The sequence below is a fragment of the Kryptolebias marmoratus genome, linkage group LG19 (assembly GCF_001649575.2).
Source record: "Kryptolebias marmoratus isolate JLee-2015 linkage group LG19, ASM164957v2, whole genome shotgun sequence".
NCBI classification, from domain to species: domain Eukaryota; kingdom Metazoa; phylum Chordata; class Actinopteri; order Cyprinodontiformes; family Rivulidae; genus Kryptolebias; species Kryptolebias marmoratus.
Window position 1 is genome coordinate 4677886 of NC_051448.1, and position 17767 is coordinate 4695652.

The 17767-nt window shown below is 38.3% G+C and overlaps 1 long non-coding RNA gene across 1 annotated transcript; it reads right to left on the reverse strand.

Moving 5' to 3' along the window:
* Positions 1-5394: 5394 nt before the first annotated feature.
* On the reverse strand, positions 5395-16650 carry LOC119618008. The gene is made up of 3 exons (XR_005234537.1): positions 16561-16650; positions 15433-15535; positions 5395-5468 (listed from the first exon to the last, which is right to left on the reverse strand). It is a non-coding gene; the product is annotated as an uncharacterized LOC119618008 (long non-coding RNA).
* Between the last annotated feature and the right edge of the window lie 1117 nt (positions 16651-17767).

Sequence of the window (17767 nt, forward strand, 5' to 3'; positions counted from 1 at the left end):
TATTTATCAAAACATTAAGTGAAATAAAGCAGCAGGGTGTTAAAATCCCTAATTTGACTCCAAATGTCTCTGGTTGAAGCTCAGAAACCAGTTAAATAAGGACAATAACAAAAACTATTATACTATTTTTTACCTATTTCTGAGTACAGTTTTTTATTTATTGTTACATTAGTAGAAAAAAAACATGCTTTCAGTTATTTCAAAATGTAATTTTGATTTCTGGAGATCATCTCAGGACCACCTACTTGGTGTTCCAAGGCCGCAGTGGGACCTCAAACCCAGCTTTGGGAACCACTTCTTTAGAAAGACAAAACAAAAAGATTCAAAAAATGAAATAAAAAAAATAAAACACGTATGGCGTGATAAAAAGTAAACAGTAATAGTGTTTTCTCAATGTCTCATTTAAAAATGTTCAGGTTTTTTTTTTTAATTCATTTGGCTGCTTTTGGTTATTTTTGCAAATTTGTAACCATGGAAACTGTCTCTGTGGTGACAATAAAATGCAGTTGTAAAAGAAAATACTAATTTAAAAAATTAAAATCATACATGATCACAATCAGATTTTCTCCTGGCTTCGTTTTTTTTTTCTTTCATGTTTTATTAAATATGGTGGACAAACATTTATTTATACCTTTTAATTGGATTACTTTATATATTTTTACAGGAATAAAGATGATAATTTGCACTCAGTTATTTGTATTCATTATTACCTATAATTAACTTTACAGGGCAGCAGGTTTGAAGCAGATTATTGCAGCAGATGATTTATAAATTCAATCATAAAGAGTTTCTTTTCACGTCTTAAATGTTAGAAGGCTCAAAAAGACTTTTATTATGAAGGACAAAGTACAAAATTTCCTTTTTGCGTGAACTCATTCCTGCCCTGAAAAGAAAAGTCTAAAGACTTGAGAACAAACTCCACCTTCCTGGATCTGATCCTAACTCCTCTCACATCCACTCAGAGGGTTTCAGGTCCGATTAAACTATTTACACTGACGCTATAATAAAGGGCAGGACTGGATCAGTTCTAATTTATACATTCTCATTTCTAATTTCTCTGGGTGGCTTTAATTGGGCCTCTAATGGAAAAAACCCTGGTTTTATTTTGAATCAGCATTAAAAATGTTACCAGAACCGCCTTTTTTCCCGTCTGCAGATTATCACTGAACTCAGAAACATCTTGTTCCCAAACCGAAGCAGAAAACGTGCCCCGTGCATTTATCACTTCCAGGCTGGACGACTTTAATTCTTTATTATCTTGATGTTCAAAAAAAAAAAAAAAAAAAAAAACTCGATCCAAAATGCTGCTGCCAGAGTTCTGATGAGTCAGAAGAAGAGATCAGATTTCTACAGTTTTGGTTTCTCTTCTTTAGTCAAATTTAGATTAAACTTTAAAAGCCCTCAACAACCAAGCTCCATCTTATATTAAAGATCTTATTGTTCCATATTTTCCTAACAGAGCTCTTCACTCTCAGACTGCAGGTTTACTTGTGGTTCCTAGAGTTTCTAAGATGGCTTCCAGTTCTCAGGCTCATTTCTCGTTGAACCAACTTCCAGTTTCTGTCTGTAAGGCTGATTCCCTCTCTACGTTTAAGGCTCTTCTTAAGACTTTTCTGTTTGATAAATCCTATAGTTAGAGTTGGTTTGGGTTTCCTGAGCTCTCCTTTAGCTTTGCAGCTGTAGGCTCAGACTAACGGAGGACAAACTGACCACATTTCTTCACTCGGCTGCTGTCTTTACTCTCTCTGCTCTCCATCTTTGCATTTGCAGTTATTGCTTGTTTTCCTTCGTCTTCACATAGAAACTACACTTCGACCACTTCCTGTTTGTCTCCTTCCTGTCCTCTTAAATCCCAGCTGGTTGCGGCTGATGGCTGCCCATCCGGAGCCTGGTTCTGCTGGAGGTTTTCTTCCTGTTAAAAGGGAGTCGTTCCTTTCCACTGTCACCAACGTGCTGCTCAGGATGAGAGTTTGTGACGAAATGAAAACTCGACCCAATCCTTGGAGAACTTTCATGAACGGACTGTAACTGGGTTTTATTGGATTGGATTTTTGATACGAGCTCGTTTTCTTTTCCCTTTCTGTAGCGCTCTAAGATGATAAGGAGATTTGGAGATATACAAATAAACTCAGCATGATTCTACATTTTTAAAAGGAAACGGGTAGTTATTTTAGCAAAATATTAATCACCATCTCTAATTATAATTAATCATTATTAAAGCAGAGCATCTTTTAACCACAGCACAGCTGCAGAAGAACGTTTGGCTCAACCAGGACAGAAAAAAACCCACCATCCTGTTGATTAAAATAAATATTAGATTTCATTAAAATAATATGAATCCATTAGAGTTGATGAAAGGTGTGCACCGTTTAAATGTCTGAACTCTCAGCACAAAGACCAGAAAGGAAGCGGTTCATTAATGTGCAGCCATCTCTGAAAAGCGGGACGCAAACAGAGCTCCTCGGTCGTTGTCTGAATGGCACAAACACGTAGCTCGGCTAATATTCTTGTATTGAAGCGCTCACGGAGGCCAAATCTGAACCGACCGTCTTTTAACCAACAATCATGTCCCAAATAACCATCATTACTAAATGTAGTTCTAATAGTCAGGGAAAAAAGAGGAAATGATGAGATAAATCACTGGATTAACGTCCAAACTCTCTGACTCAGGAAGTTAGGATGTTTGTAGAACAGTTTAATCTTTATTGCTCTTTTCATTTTCCATTTCCATTAAAATAAGTCTTATTTTAACGAGGTCGGGCAGCAACGCAGTCTTAGCAAACACAAAATATGGCTACAGCTCGGTCAGGTGGTAGTAGCCGAGAGTCATCCTCAGCACCTGCTCTGAGCGCTAACAGCTCATTATTGCACATGAGGTTATTTTCAAGATCTGACCAAAACATCTACAACTCCGTCATTTCTCAACATAAGAGGAACTCCGGCATGAAGGGAATACTAGGTCTTTATTAGTTAAATTTAAATAGATTTAAATTTGAAATGACATATTAGGTACTTTTGAAAGTGGTAACGTTTGTCTCAGCGCCTTTTATGGTTTTGAACAATGATAACATACCGCTGAGACGTCTTCATCGTATCCCAGAAGTTTTTTTTCTTTTTTAAGAGTCTGTTTGAAGCTGGAAAACCTCATGGACTTTATTGCCTCGCAGAAATCCATCTGAACAGTTTCGTTACAGAAAACATCTGCAGAACGTGGCTCCGTTTAATCAGGAAATTCATTAATTCTATCAATAAAGCCGGGAAAAGAAAAACTGATAAATGGAGTTATGAGAAAGTAAAAAGTCTCCCGGCCGTCGCAGATGTAACTTAAAGCATAAAACCAAATATACGACGGTCACTCTTATCTGGAATACTCTCTTCATATTTAATTTCCTGCTCTACACCTGCTCTCCCAGGACTAAGAGGGATGGAGTATTTGTGTGTGTAAAAGAGCACTAACAATCTTGCAATTTTCTTTAAAAAAAAAAAAAAAAAAAGCAGAAGCAGCAGCAGCTTTTCCTTAGTCATGAGCCACCACCACACCTGCCGAGATAATCATTTTAGAATTACGATGCGCTCATTTCTCGCCTCTCAAAATCCAATTTAGGTGATTACACTTTGTGGCTGTGGAGTGTTGCAGAGGTTCATTTGCCATTACTGGGTAATGGATTACAGTCTTTACATTCTGGCCTGGCTGAGGCGAGCTCTCCGCAGGCTACGAGGTGCAAATTGTGCCAGAAGATGTGCCGGTGGCTTCTTCTTCGCTCTGTCATTTGGTTCATGAGGAGCCAGAGGAGCAATTTGGCCCCTAAAATTGGGCTTTTAACCCTCAACTGTTACGGAGGAACATAACTAATGAGCATCATCAAAACCTGCGGCCTCCTGTCGCAGGGATGCAAAGATTTTTGTGCTTCGGATGCAACGTTTCGACCCAACTGCAGAGAGTTCAGTGATTATTAGTCTGTAAGGATCCTGTTTTAATTTTCTAACCCTAACTAATCAGTTTAAAGCAACTAAAAATGGCAAAAATAATGAAAGTGGCATTGTAAATAGAATTCATGTCAGCTCTGATTGTGTTGAAAATCCTAATCAAGTAACAGTAAAACCCAAATGTGACAAGAGTTTCAGTAAATCGCATAATATTGTTAAAGACTCAGCACTCCTTAAAGAAATGCATATCTCCCGCTACCTTTTAAAGCAGAATTTTAAACTAAAATCAATGACAGCGTTGAAGCCGTTTTCGTCAAACCTTGAAAATAACATCGTGCACAACGTCGTGCATTTCTTGCAGGATCTGTTAGCTCTGAGTATGTGCCGGGACTCACTGTCAGCTACTACCACACCAGATTTTAGCTCAATATCTGTAAAATTCACTCAGGTGCAGCCATTTTTGTGTGGGCTAAAGTGGATTAGCTGTGGCAGCCATATTGAATGATTTTAAGCCTGAAAGTTAATCAGATGAAGATGTGCATCCAGTGTTTGTTGAGCGTTTCAGAAGAATCTAGCCACTGGTTTCTGAGACGTTTTGCTAACACAAGCAAACCCACTACTGCTCAGGTGATAATTATTGGCAACTTTCTCCAACATTCCCTGATTTTTATTTTCTTCGACTTCCTCCGAGGGTCGTCCAGATTCCAACAACAGTTTTCCGTTTTATTGTTTTCGGCCACTTTCCGTTGGCAGGAGTCCTTCTGGTAACACTTCGAAATGAGAACAAATCTCATGATTAGTAATTCTTTTTGGAGGACGTGACACACCGGGACTTCATTCATGAGTTTGCGATGCCCCCCCGATGAACTAATAATCATCCCATTGTAGATTCGTGTTATTACCTCGAACAGTACGGTCTGTTATTTAAGCCATTTAAATCTTAGATTCATTAGCCTACATCTGATTTAATCCCAGAAATAAAATTTATAAAGGAGTCTTATTTGTTGACATTCTATTATTTGATGCAAATTTACACCTAATAAATAATAGATTAAGCCTAAAGTGGTTTGATCTTTAGTTCTGGGAGAAAAACTGAATTTTGTGATGTTTTGCGTTAATTCCTGCTTTAAATCATGATGAGTCAAGCATGAATTAACCTGAATATCTCCCACACATTGCATACTACTGATTTAACTCCTCTTCCTATCTACAGAGGACATTTAGGGCTTTTCAGTAATACCAAATGTGAAAGGGTGGGCCTAATCACTTTACAAAGATTGGGTAATTTAAAAAAAAAATGTAATTGGACAATTTTTCTTTCCCTTGTGGTCAGGAGGTGAAACATTTCAGCTCTTCAAATGTTCTCAGAGAGACTCACTGTTGACCACACTGAAACACTCAATGATGAATAATCCAACACTTTCTGCAAGCTTTAGCCTGACCTTCATATCAGTAGTTACGTCATCTTCATCTTCATCTTCCTCTCCGTGCAGCAAACAGCTGAAATCATCACGATGGATCCAGCTCAGTCTGAAGCCTTTCTGAAATTCAGAAAGATTTGCAAAGAAAAGGTCAGAGGGTAGGTGGGTAATAAAGTCCAAACAAGAGAATAAAAGCTTCAACTACCTTTACAATAACTATAAGAATAAATAATCATATAAATAACTATAAGAAGCTTCACAAAACTAAACTCCAAAATCCTCAAATTTCCTCGGCGTGCTCCTTCATGGAGCTTTTAACATCACAAACCTTTAAGAAGCTTATTTTTGTATGTTTCAGTTGTTAATATTAGAATTTCTCATTTCAACAATTTGCTAATTTCTCAGTTATTTTATTTATTTTTATTTCTTAGTCTTTTTTTCTCTAGGCTGATCAACCATGGAAAGTGTCCTTGAGCTAAACAAAAATATTATTATTATTATTATTATTATGTACAGCTCTTCAGTCTAGTTAAAAAAAAATAACAATCAGCTGATTTTTAGGCATTAAAAGTGTCATGAACTTGTTAATTCAAGTCATGTGAGCTCTGCAGGATGGGTGAAAGAGTTTCATTATTAAAGTTTATTAAACTTAGGACTTTTCATAAGAAGTTAATCACTTTGATGCATCTTTGTTTTAACTGAATAATTAAGTATTTTAGGTTTGGGATACAGATTTGCTCATTTAACTATGATTTAACTAATTTTACCTTTCAACTACTATTTTTTAATGCTACCTACAGTTTCTTTTTTCTCATTTTAGCTCGTTTTCTGATAGTTTCAGCTTTACTTTTGCTTGTTTTAAACTTTAACAGCAAAGTTTCAGGGTTGTTTTCAACCGATTCCAGGATTCATTTCAACACAAAATGCTACATTTCTCCCGTTTGAATTAGTTGAAGATCCAGATCAGTGGTGACCTCTGACAGCGACTTGGTTATGAGTTGCAAAAAGAGTTCTTTAAATGCTGAGGAATAAGATGATGGAGGAACATTTTGTTTTGGGCTGTGATTTTAGGCGGAAACAGCTGGCACACAGAAAGGAGAAGTCCTCTGTGCCCTGGGAGAGATGGATCTATCAGTAAGAGGAACACAGAAGGTCATGTTGCCTTCAGAAGAGCTGCCCTCCTCTTCACTCCTGGCCCCCGGCAGCTGTTTATCCCCTGATGTTACACAAACCATAGCATAGTTTTACATTAAAGCTGCAAGAGAGGTCCGTGCAGGTCATGCACATCTCACCACAGACATGTCAATCATCTCCCAGGAGGACCAAAAACAGGAAATCAAAGTTCCTGCCCTCCAGGCTGCCAGGGTCTTGCTCAGGGTTAGAGGTTCACGCTGACCTCCGGGGCAGGGGATGGGGCAGGCATCACATGCTGGCAGCTTTGTAGAAGTGAGAGTGGGAAGTTGTTGCTCTTATTGTGGCAACCTGGCACACGAGGTGACACTGAGGGCACCGCCGTGCATCGTGGGTATTTTGCACCCTGATGGTGTCAGTGCAAAGCAAAAACACCAGAGTTAGGAGGATTTCAGTTAAAGTCTGACTTCTAACACACAGAGCTCCAACTTATATTAAAGATCTTATCGTTCCACATTTGCCTAACAGAGCACTTTGCTCTCGGCTGCAGGTTTACTCGTGTTTCCTAGAGTTTCCAAAGTAGCTGTCAGTTATCAGGCTCGTTTTTCGTTGAACAAACTTACAGTTTCTGTCCATCAGGCTGACTCCCTGTCTATGTTTAAGACTTTCCTTTTTAATAAATCCTATAGATTGGGTTGGTTTGGGTTTCCTGAGCTGAACAAAAAGGCTGACAAGGCAGCACAAATGGAGTTAAATACAAAAACAAACTAAGTACCAAGACATGAGCGGAAAAGGGGAAAAAAAACGACCAACGAACCAGCGAGCAAGTGGAGGAGACGACAGAGGGTCATTAAGGGAAGTGGGCACAGGTGAGTGATCACTAACGAGGAGCAGGTGGAGATGGGCGTGGCAAGTGACTGACTGGGGAGAAGTGAATGATGACAGGAACACAGGAAGCAGAAACCAAACAGAGATTTAAACATGAAAACGATAAATCCAAATCCTGACACCACCATTAACAGGTTTTTTTTTTGGTTTGTGTTTTACGCCCATAGAAACCACACCGGGTCCAGGTGTGGTTTCTATAGTCCTGTCCTCTCAAACCCCAGCTGCCCATCCTGAGCCTGATTTCTTTCCACTGACGCTGGTTTCCTTAGATTAATATCGACTGATCGGCCTTTTGTCAATTACTGTATGTGGATGTATTATAACTGAAAAGTAATTGGCAATAATTAGATTTAAATCCAGATCCGAACTTGTTTCTTTGTATAGTAGTCCTGAGATGGCTTCTGTAAACTGGCAGCAATTAGAAATAAGCTGAACTGACTCGTTAGTGGAGATGTTTACAGTTTGCTTTGTCACCTCTGAAATGCTTTTTTACAATACTCTAAATGCGATTTCATGCTTTCAGCTAGAAACGTTGTACAAACACTGAGATTCTGGCTAAATGTGGCTATTTTTAGACCTTGAATTTTGCTGAACCTGAGCCAAAAAGCTGCTCATGTGGAACTTTATTCGGATTTTCTTTCCCCCCCTTCATGTCTGAATTTGGTCTCTTCTCATGTTCAGTTTCTTAATTTTCAGATCACCGTCATGGTTTTGTTTTGATCACTTGTGCAATTAATGGCCGAGTAATAATCTGACGCATTAAGATGAGCCCTTAGAAGTTAATGACGGAGAGATATGCGCAGCGCGAAACTTCATTTAGTGAATCAGGCGATAAAATACAGTTTGAAGAGACTTTCTGCGTGAGTCAGCGCCAAGAAGCACAGATAGAGACGTGGAGAAGCAGAATGACAGTAATCAGACAGATTCCGGCGGGTGCTCCGTCCTCCACACTGGAAAAAAAAAAGACCAAAAAATGATAAAGGAGAAAAAACAAAAATAATAATAGTAAAGATTAAAGACAGGAAGATTTTCTTGCTTTACAGCTGCAGTAACTTTAAAACTAAACTGATTTTAAAAAGTTAAATCACAAGCAAGAAAACAAAATCAATTTAAAACTTAAAATGTTCAACATTTATGGGAACAGATAAATCCCAAATTAGCATATTTTTAAATTATTTAACTCTTTTTAAAATAATCTTGATATTGTTACCATTTTTCTTTTCTTTAACTGGCTGTGTTTGGATTGTTTGTTCACATGAGTGGATGTTGGTCGTTTTTTTCCTTAGAAGCAGAAGAAGCTGATCAGTCAAATGATCTATGTTTTTAAATTATTTTACTTATTTTTACTTGTTTATTCGAGCGTTGCATTAAGATTGCACGCGGGGAAATGGTACTTTGACATCTTGTGGTTTGCAACAGTTCAAAATCATGTGGAAGATTTTATTTTTCTCTGCAAACTAATTTTTAAAAAATATATAAAAATCACTGTTTTGTTTTAGTTTGGATCCTGGAAACAGTGGTTGGTGGACAGATCGGGGGAATATGATGCGTTAAGACTGTTTAAAACTTTAAAAACAAACAAACAAGAAGTTAAATAAATCCAGAAAATGAGTTATATGTTCTTGAATTTTTAGTTGAAGCTGCAGAATTACTGAGAGGACGTCACGTTTAATTTTACAACCAGGATTTTATTTATTTTTTTGCTTTGAAACCAAATTCTTGTTTTCACTCCTAGTTTGGTTGCATTCAGGAGTTGTAATGTTGGGTTTTAAACACCAATATAGCAGCAGATAAATGTGAAAAAAGCTGCATTTGTCTAATATTTAACAACAATAGCAACGAAAAAAAAAAGGATAAAAAGAAATGATTTGTTGTTAATTTTACAAAGATGTGCTGAAACAGTTTGGGCAGATTTGTTGATACCCTTAAAGAGACGATTAATCCTGTCATCATAGTCGTATTTGACATTAATTAGCATCACAGCTGCTTCAAGCTTTTCATCAAACACTCAGCTTATTTAAAAGAAATAAACAACCACTGGGTAGTTTGGTCCCAGTGTGTTCACACCGAACATGGAGCAGAGAAAACAAAGATTATAGACATCATGTTAAAGCTAAATATAAAAAAACATCAGCTTCATGTTCCTCTGACCTCAGCTGAGAAGATTATTAAAAAGCAGAAGCTTCATGAGGCTGAAGGTAACCTCCCAGGAGGCGGACGCAAGAGGAAATGCGACCCCAGGTTGGAGTGTGGATTATTTAAAAGAAAGGAAACCATTCAAGTTGAACTCCGAGGTCACGTTTGGTCACTTTCATGTGGGGAGGGGGGCTCTGGAATCTGTACATTTGTGCAAACCTGCCTCCTGCACGTTTCACTTTGATATTTGTTGAAATCGCTGTCGTTCAGCTGCCGTTAGAGGAACTATTCAGACTTAATAACTCCGAGAAATGTCATTTGGCAGAAACTGTCAGGCAGACTGAACGGGCGAGTACTTAGGTGGTGATAAAAAAGAGAAGAGGCTGACAAGGTAAACGTAATAATAGAAGAAAAATGTGAGTTTTGTCTGACAGGAAAGGTTAAAGTGTGTGTGTGAAACAGCTAGATGGAGCAGAGGAAAGATTTGGAGTGTGTGTTTCTGGTTTTGCTGCTGGTTTCCTGTAACAGGCTGAAGAGGTTATTTATTGCTGGAGAGCTCCGTGCCTCGCATTCTCTTTCGGTACAAATTGTGATGTGGGAGTAATGCTGTTCTTCCGAAAAGCAATTAAAACCATTCAGGGTTAAAAAAAAAGGAAAAAAAGCAGCCCTACAGCCCACATCTTTGTTTTCTGAACCCGTTTCCTGTCACTTGCTTTCTGTAGCTTTTACATTCTGCACGTTCAGACCTCCCTTTTTTAATAAAATAAAAAATAAAAAACAATTTAACTCACTCAAATCAGCTTACTGCCAACCTGAGATGCTTTTTTTTCCCCTCCAGTCCTCATGAAACGTGTAAAAATGAAGCAACTACGCCTCACTGTGAGCAAAGTTAAAAGCCATTTAATGGCGCGCTCCGGTTTAACTCTGCAGATGAATCATGCAGACGAGTGTGGGACGAGAGGTAATTTAACGTGATGTTGTTCTGTTCCATGACCTGTTGCTTCTCGACAGATTAAAAGCTTACTGGTCTCAGCCGGGCCCATCTGGACTCGGCCTAACAAAGAGGCAGATGCAGCTTCAAACGCACGCATTAAAATTCATTCTCCTAAATCAGTAACTTCTTGTATTCTGATCGCGTCCAGATGTCACACAGTTTACGACGGTGTACTTCGCACGGTCGTCCTCGGGAGGGATGAGGATGGACAGGATTAGGAATGAGGACATCAGAGGTACTGGACAGGTTGAAAGACTGGGAGATAAAGTTAGAGAGGCCAGACTGAGACGGTTTGGACATGTGCAGAGGAAGGACAGTGGGTATATTGGTAGAATGATGTTAGAGACAAAGAGGACATATGTGGATGCAGTTAGAGAGGACATGGAGGGAGTTGGACTGAGGACAGAGGACACAGAAGACAGAGTTAGATGGAGGAGGATGACTCTCTGTGGAGACCCCTGAAAAGGGAACAGCTTAGAGAAAAAGACTGACAGTTTTAAACTGCTGGCAGGAGTCAAAGCAGACTTTTACTCCTCAGGCTGTAAAACGGGGCGGCTTGTTTGTAAAACTTGAACCTCCGAGGCTAAAACGAGATGAAAGCCATCTTTCTGTTGGACACTGGTCAAATAAAATAAATAAATAAATAAAATGCTGGTTGTGGAGACTCAAAAACTCCCCTTTCAGAATGATGCAGACTTTAGCCTGCAGTTGCTAAGTTTGTCCACTTGGGGGCAGCAACGCGAGTAGTTAGAAATTGATTTTTTAATTTTTATTTTTTCACATCATTAGGCAGATAATGGCAACAATAGTCCCATCAGCTGATATATTTCTGGTTCCCTGATTGGTCCAAGTGTTAATAGAACTTTTGTCTCTAAGCAAAAGTCTTAAGTCGTCCATTTTGTTTTTCTGTTTTCAAGGAAGCAGACCTTCTTGTTTTTGCCTTTTTGAATGTTTATGTATTTATTTGGACTTTGGCTGCTTTTTTACCAGTTTACAGTCCAATACCTTAATATTTATACTTAATTTTTTTTTTTTTTTTTAAATGCTATTGTTGCCGTCAAATTAGTTTACTTAACCTTGAAATCTGGATCATTCAGATGAAGAAAAACCTAAACTCATGAGTTAGGTGATGTTCTGTTTGTACATAAAACAACTCAGAAAACAAATTGTTTTGAATTAGCAGCTTGACATAAAGACAACTTGTTCCTGTTTTAGTCAAACACATAAATACACCTACAACACCACAATTTGACACATAAAACAAAGATTTGGTGAAGAAGATGATTTCCATGAGCTGAAAACTTAACATACATTACACGATCATGTGTCAGGTCTTTGCAGATTTTTTTCTCGTGTTTCTTAAAGTCAAAGCTTTTAAATTCTGTGTTCATTTGTTGTATTTTCAGAGCATACGCATTTACAAGGACTGGTCTGAGAACAAGGCTTTTTAGTAAAATAAATAAATGGTGAACATGACTCCTGTGTTTTGTCAAAAACTCAAAGCTTCTTCAGTCAAAATGTTTTTAAATCCTCTTTAGATAAAACTTCTCATTCTGTGATTCCTCACTTTCCGTTTTCCTGTTTGGAGTTTCTTCTCCAGGTTTTTTTTTATTTTGCAACCAAACTATTTCAGCAAATGTGCCATTTTAAATTGTCCGTACATACATTATTGTTGAATTTTATACTTTTTAACTTCATTTCGAAAAAAGTTCCCTAAAGAAATTCATTGAATGCTTCTAAATTCTTTGAAAAACTTTATTTTCTAAATAGTTTTCATCTTGTTTTGCTCCTTTTGGCTTCGGTTTTACATATTTTAGCTGATTTGTTCTGTTAGTTTTAGCTCGTGAAATTCACTTTGTTCCTTCTGTAAACTTTTTTTTTGCAGAAAGTGCAAATTTCCGTAGTTGCTGTTGCTTTGAGAAGAATAATCATCTGTTTAATTTCACAAACAGTCTGTGGCTCACCTCAGCTTCAGTTTGGTCATGTTTCCAGCAGCAGGAAACTGACCGACAGGAAACGCTCAGTTTATGAGCGAAAAGCAGATTTTACAGAGATTAACAACTGCTGCTTTCTGTTTGAACCTAGAAGATGGTCAAATCATTTTAAATACACAACTTAAACCCCCAAATCATTCTGTTAAAAAGGAGTAACTATTATTAAAAAGGTAACAGAGGTTTTTATCTACATATAAACTGTTATTATTATTATTTCTGTATTCAGTGCACCGGCCGGCTGCTGATCAGAACTTTCTGACACATGAATTGTTTCGAGTGAACACATTTATTTTGTTCTTAGTTTCCATCAGACAGCTTCTGATTCAGCTGCACCCTGGATGATCAGATTTAACATCACAGTTTTTCATCTCTGCTTAAAGGAAAGTTTATTTTCTTGAGTCCGTTTTGCTCTTTTGTTGCCCGTGACAGCCTGCACTTCTTTGGATATAAAAAAAGATTTATTGTGTACTCAGGAAAGGGGTAAAACTGAACTTTATATGACATTTATTCTACAATGATTACCGAGTTTCTACAAGTTTGTCCCAGTTTCTTCTCTTTTTTTCTGTTTTTATCATATTTTTATTTTGCTTTTGATACATACTGATTTAAAAGAGTTTAAAGTTTGGGTTAAATGATCAGACTATCAGGGTCATAAAATAAAAAACACTGCCCCCTAGTGGTCAGCTTCCCACCTTACAGAGAACTGCTAAACATTTGTGTTTAACCCTTGATTAACTGAGTTTACTCTGTGTGTGTGTGTGTGTCTTTAAAAAAACATTTTCTTAAATAATTGATTAGGTTTTTGATAAATTCAGATGTTTCATAAAGCTCTTAAACTTGATAAAAAACCCTAAAACTTATTTTGATCATTTCTCTGAATGCTGATTGTTTTTTTCTTCCCTCAGGTTTTATTTCTGCAAACTTTCAGCTATTAATTTATTTATTTATTGAGACGTTCAGCTGATAAAGGAGATGGATTATATGACTTTTTTTGTATTTTTATTTTTTAAAATATTTCACTTCAGTTACAAATATTTAAACATCCCCATAAAGTGCGTTTATATCTCTTTAATTCCCTCAAAAATATTCTGGTTGAAATCTGCTTCAGTTACTGTCTCATGGTGCTTTTTGTTTTTAGCTTCTCTTCTACTTTTAGCTCATCTTTTGCTGCTTTTAGCTTTAGGCTGGGGTTGTTCTTTTAGCTGCCGTTTTGCTTCTTTTGGTTTTAAAAACTCAGTTTCAGCTTCTTTAGCTCCGTATCTCAGCAGCTCTCAGCTTTAGAGTCTAATTCTCTGTTTGAATTCTCTCTGATTCTTGGGGAATAAACCTTCCGAAGGCATCTTCATGGTTAAAGGTTCAGCTGAGACTCTCGGCTGTGGCAGGTGCACGAGTTAATGTGGAGCTAATTAAATTTAGAGTTAAAAAGATTAAAACGACTCAGCTGGCCTCCAGTTTTCATTTAATTTGTATAGACCAGAAAATACAGATATAATCTGTAAAAACGGCCTCTCTCTAAAGAAAAACGTTTGTCCTAAAACTCTGGAATGCCTCTAAAAATAAAAAATAAGTAAACAAACCCTCCAGATGTGAGCTGGTTTGTTAACCCTGCTGCTGGTTAACAGTTAACCTTCTTTCTCGCTCGATTTCACAGTGAGTGCTAATTTCTGAGAAGCATTTTCCTCCTGAGGTCAGGTTGGAGGGATGCAGCTGCTGATTTATTGCTGAGCAACCAAACAGGCGTCCTTTGTGTCCCGAATAAAAGCCAGGAATGTCGGACGCTCCATTAATTAGGCTGCTCTGTTGTGCTGCTGCATGGAGGTGGACTAGTAATGATTAAGCTGCTCCTAACTACACACACGGTGATCCTTTTCTATAAATGGCCTTTTGTTTATTTATGTTTTTAGCTTTTAATTCAGGGAGATTTAGGCCCTTAAAGTGGGTTTAATGTGGCCCACAGGAACATAAAAACCTAAAGTGATGAAGGCAAAACATGAGCTTTTTGCAGCCATCCTAATCCAGTTTCATAATTTAAGAAAAAAAAACTTAATTTTTAACTTTTATATACATTTAGTGGACTTATTAATGCTGCAGCAACAATACAGATATATAAATATATAATTTGCAGACAAAAAATACCTTATTTAATGAATCATCTTTTTAAAATTTGCTATTTTCAGCTTTTAAATGCTTTTACATTACAGTCTTAGCCCCAAACTTCAGATATTCAAATGTGAGAAAGAAAGAAAAAAGGACTTTGATGAGAGAAGGCTATGATTTCTTAATTTAAAAATAGGTTTAAACCAACTCCCCTTGAATTCTGTTAACATTAATATCATTATTTAACCTTAAATGAAAGGTTTCTATCCAAACATGCAGCTCAGCGTTGCAGAGGATGTAGCCTGCCAGTAGGGGGCAGTAAAAGAACACAAACATGCAACAAACGAGCATTAATTCTGTAGTGAGGCTGAAACTGAAAAGCTGTCAGAGTCCTGATCTGCTCCACATGCTGCAGCCTGAAATCTGTCACAGATCTCCGTCATCGTTCTGCAGCTGTCTCCTCTGTGAGCTGCAGCTGTTCCGCCTTTAAACCGGCCTTCTCTTCTTCTTCTAATGTTCTGCATGTGTGCTCCATTTCAGTTTTGATTTCTGCTCCCTGAGAGTTCAGTGTCAGTTTATCAGTTTCTTCATCTTTTCCCCTCTCGACCTCCTTCTAGTCGCTGGTTTTCAATCCATCAGAACCCATTTTCTTTGTTTTCCTCTTGAATTCTCTTCAGTCCCTTTTTAGCTTTGCTCAAAACAAAGTTATTAAATGCATCGTCAACCTGTTTAGTTTTTTTTTTTGGATCCTTCCCCCTCAACCATCTGCCATTTGTTGGCCGATCGTAACCAGATATGGTCCAACTGCACGAGTCGCACAAGAACGTTATCGTCTAACACTCACCTATGGTGGATGGGGGAGTCCAAGCTGCAAACTAGGGAGGGAGAAGGCCGACTGACAAAGACGGGAACAACTGAACTAATACCAGAACTGGACGGGCAAGGATCTGAGGAAGAGGAACAGGTGTGATGATCAGAAAACAGACTAATGACATAACATACAACCAAACCCCCCAACAGCCTACAACACTTGTCGGGTGTAAAACCCTCCTTTATTTTCATAGTGGATGTTTCTGCTCCTCACTGAGTGCTTTCACTGTCCAAACAACTCGTCTCGCGGTGAAAGCCTTTAACTACCGGGCGCAGCGGCGGTTGAAATAAATGATCTTCCGCATCGACGTTTCAACACGTGGATTAGAAGACGAGGCACTGCAGCTCAGGCAACACGTTTTCCTTTCACTGAAGAGACAGCTCGGGTCTTCTGGATTCTGTGGAAATGCCACGAACAGTTAATATCTTACCTGCTGCAGGTGGATTTTTAAAAACGGCCTCAGTTTGACCAAATGGCGAGACCAAAGTGGACTGCTAACAGCTTTTTATGCAAATGCTGATTTAGAAAAAGTCTTTAAAACAGTGTTTTCATGAGCTACGATGAAAATGTTTAGTGGTTTCGAGGCGACAGCGGTCTCCTTTGGAATTAAACTCCTATTTACCCAAACAGAGAGCTGTCTGCAACAGGTAAGATATCAACTGTTCATAAGCTTTCACTTCAAAAGATCCAAACTATCCTTTTACTGTTTGTTAGCAGACTTATTGAGACAAATATCAGTTAAAACGTGCATTTATCATCTGGTCAAAGACTGCATTTGCCTGGAGAAGCAGGACCACCTGCCCATACGAAGCTTATTCGGACCCTGAGGTCACGAAACTGCTGTCTGCACTCGTTTCTCACACTGATGACTGCATTTCCTGATAAAATGGTGCAGGTTATGTGACTCCATCACATCTTATTTTGGACAAATCCACTGTAGATGAAGCATTTCCACCAATAAGTGCTTCAAAATAAAGCTTTAAACGTCAACACTGTAAACATGAGGTAACACTTCAAAATGAATCTTCTAATGAGATGAAGATCTTTTTTCTTCTGGAGTGGAAATCTTTCCCTCCCTCCTCTGACTGTAAACTTACTGACCCTCTCTGCTGCAGCATCGCTGCTCATCTCTGCACCGACTCCCTCTGTGGAGAAAAATCAATAAGCGCGGGTCAAAACAGCCACAAGAAGGAGGCTTGGTAAGACAGGACTTACTGAGCATGAAACAACAGTCTCTCAGCACTCAGCAGCGAGCCTGGTGGGATTTTATTTGCATCTATTTTTACATTCGGCACATCATCTCCTTTCAGATCAGCTCACGCTCGTCTGACTCAGTTGAAAATGATAATAATCAGATTTTTTTTAAAAAGAGCTCAGTTTTGAGGGAGAGACGAAGTGAGCTTGATCCGAGACACAGACAGGAAATGTCTGATAAGCCCTAATGTGAAGACAACAGTCCCCTTCTCTTCACACCTCCCAGCACTCATCGTGAGTGTGCAGCCGGCGAGTATCTTTGGCTCCTCGCCTGTTGGTGTTCGTGCTAAACTCGGGCGTCTTATCAGGTGTAAGATATGGGTTTGGTGTCGCTGAAGTCCTGTCTGTTCCCACACACACGCCATCAAAACATGATTGAAAGGACCAAATGAAAGCATAAAAAGCTGCACGTCTCACTCATGTGAAGGGTTCACTTTATGCTTAAATTAAAACAACATTATGTGGCTAAAAGTCGCCTTTTTGGGGGGTTTTGGTGAAATAATCAGGATTATGAATGTCTCATAAAGCTGCACTGCTTCATCTTTAATCTCATATTGAAGAATCGCACATCTACAGCTGAGTCAATCTAATTCAAGATGGCCGCCACAGCAAAGCAGTCTTAGCAGACAGATACTCTGAGCAAAATATCACAACAACATATGAGGATATGCTTAATGTTATCTTCAAGGTTTGACCAAACTGGACATAATTTTGTCATTTACCATAAGATGATTTTAGTCTTAGTTGATGTGAATTCTTTCAAGGAATCCTGGACCTTTTACCTCCCCTCACATAAACATGGAGGTTTGAAATGTAACCTGTGTTTGAGGTGAGATTCACACACTCGTGATTATTATTTTAGGACCGTTTCAAGTTGTATACACAGATGCATCCAAATGCTGCGGCAAGGATGAACTCCGCAATCATCTTCAGTAAATCTCACAATAAAAGCACCTCTCAGATCAGGTGTTTTTACCCGACTGATATCTGAAGTAGTTCTGTTCCAGCTCCATGCAACCAAAACAGACTCAGACTTAAAGTTTGGAAAGTCCCC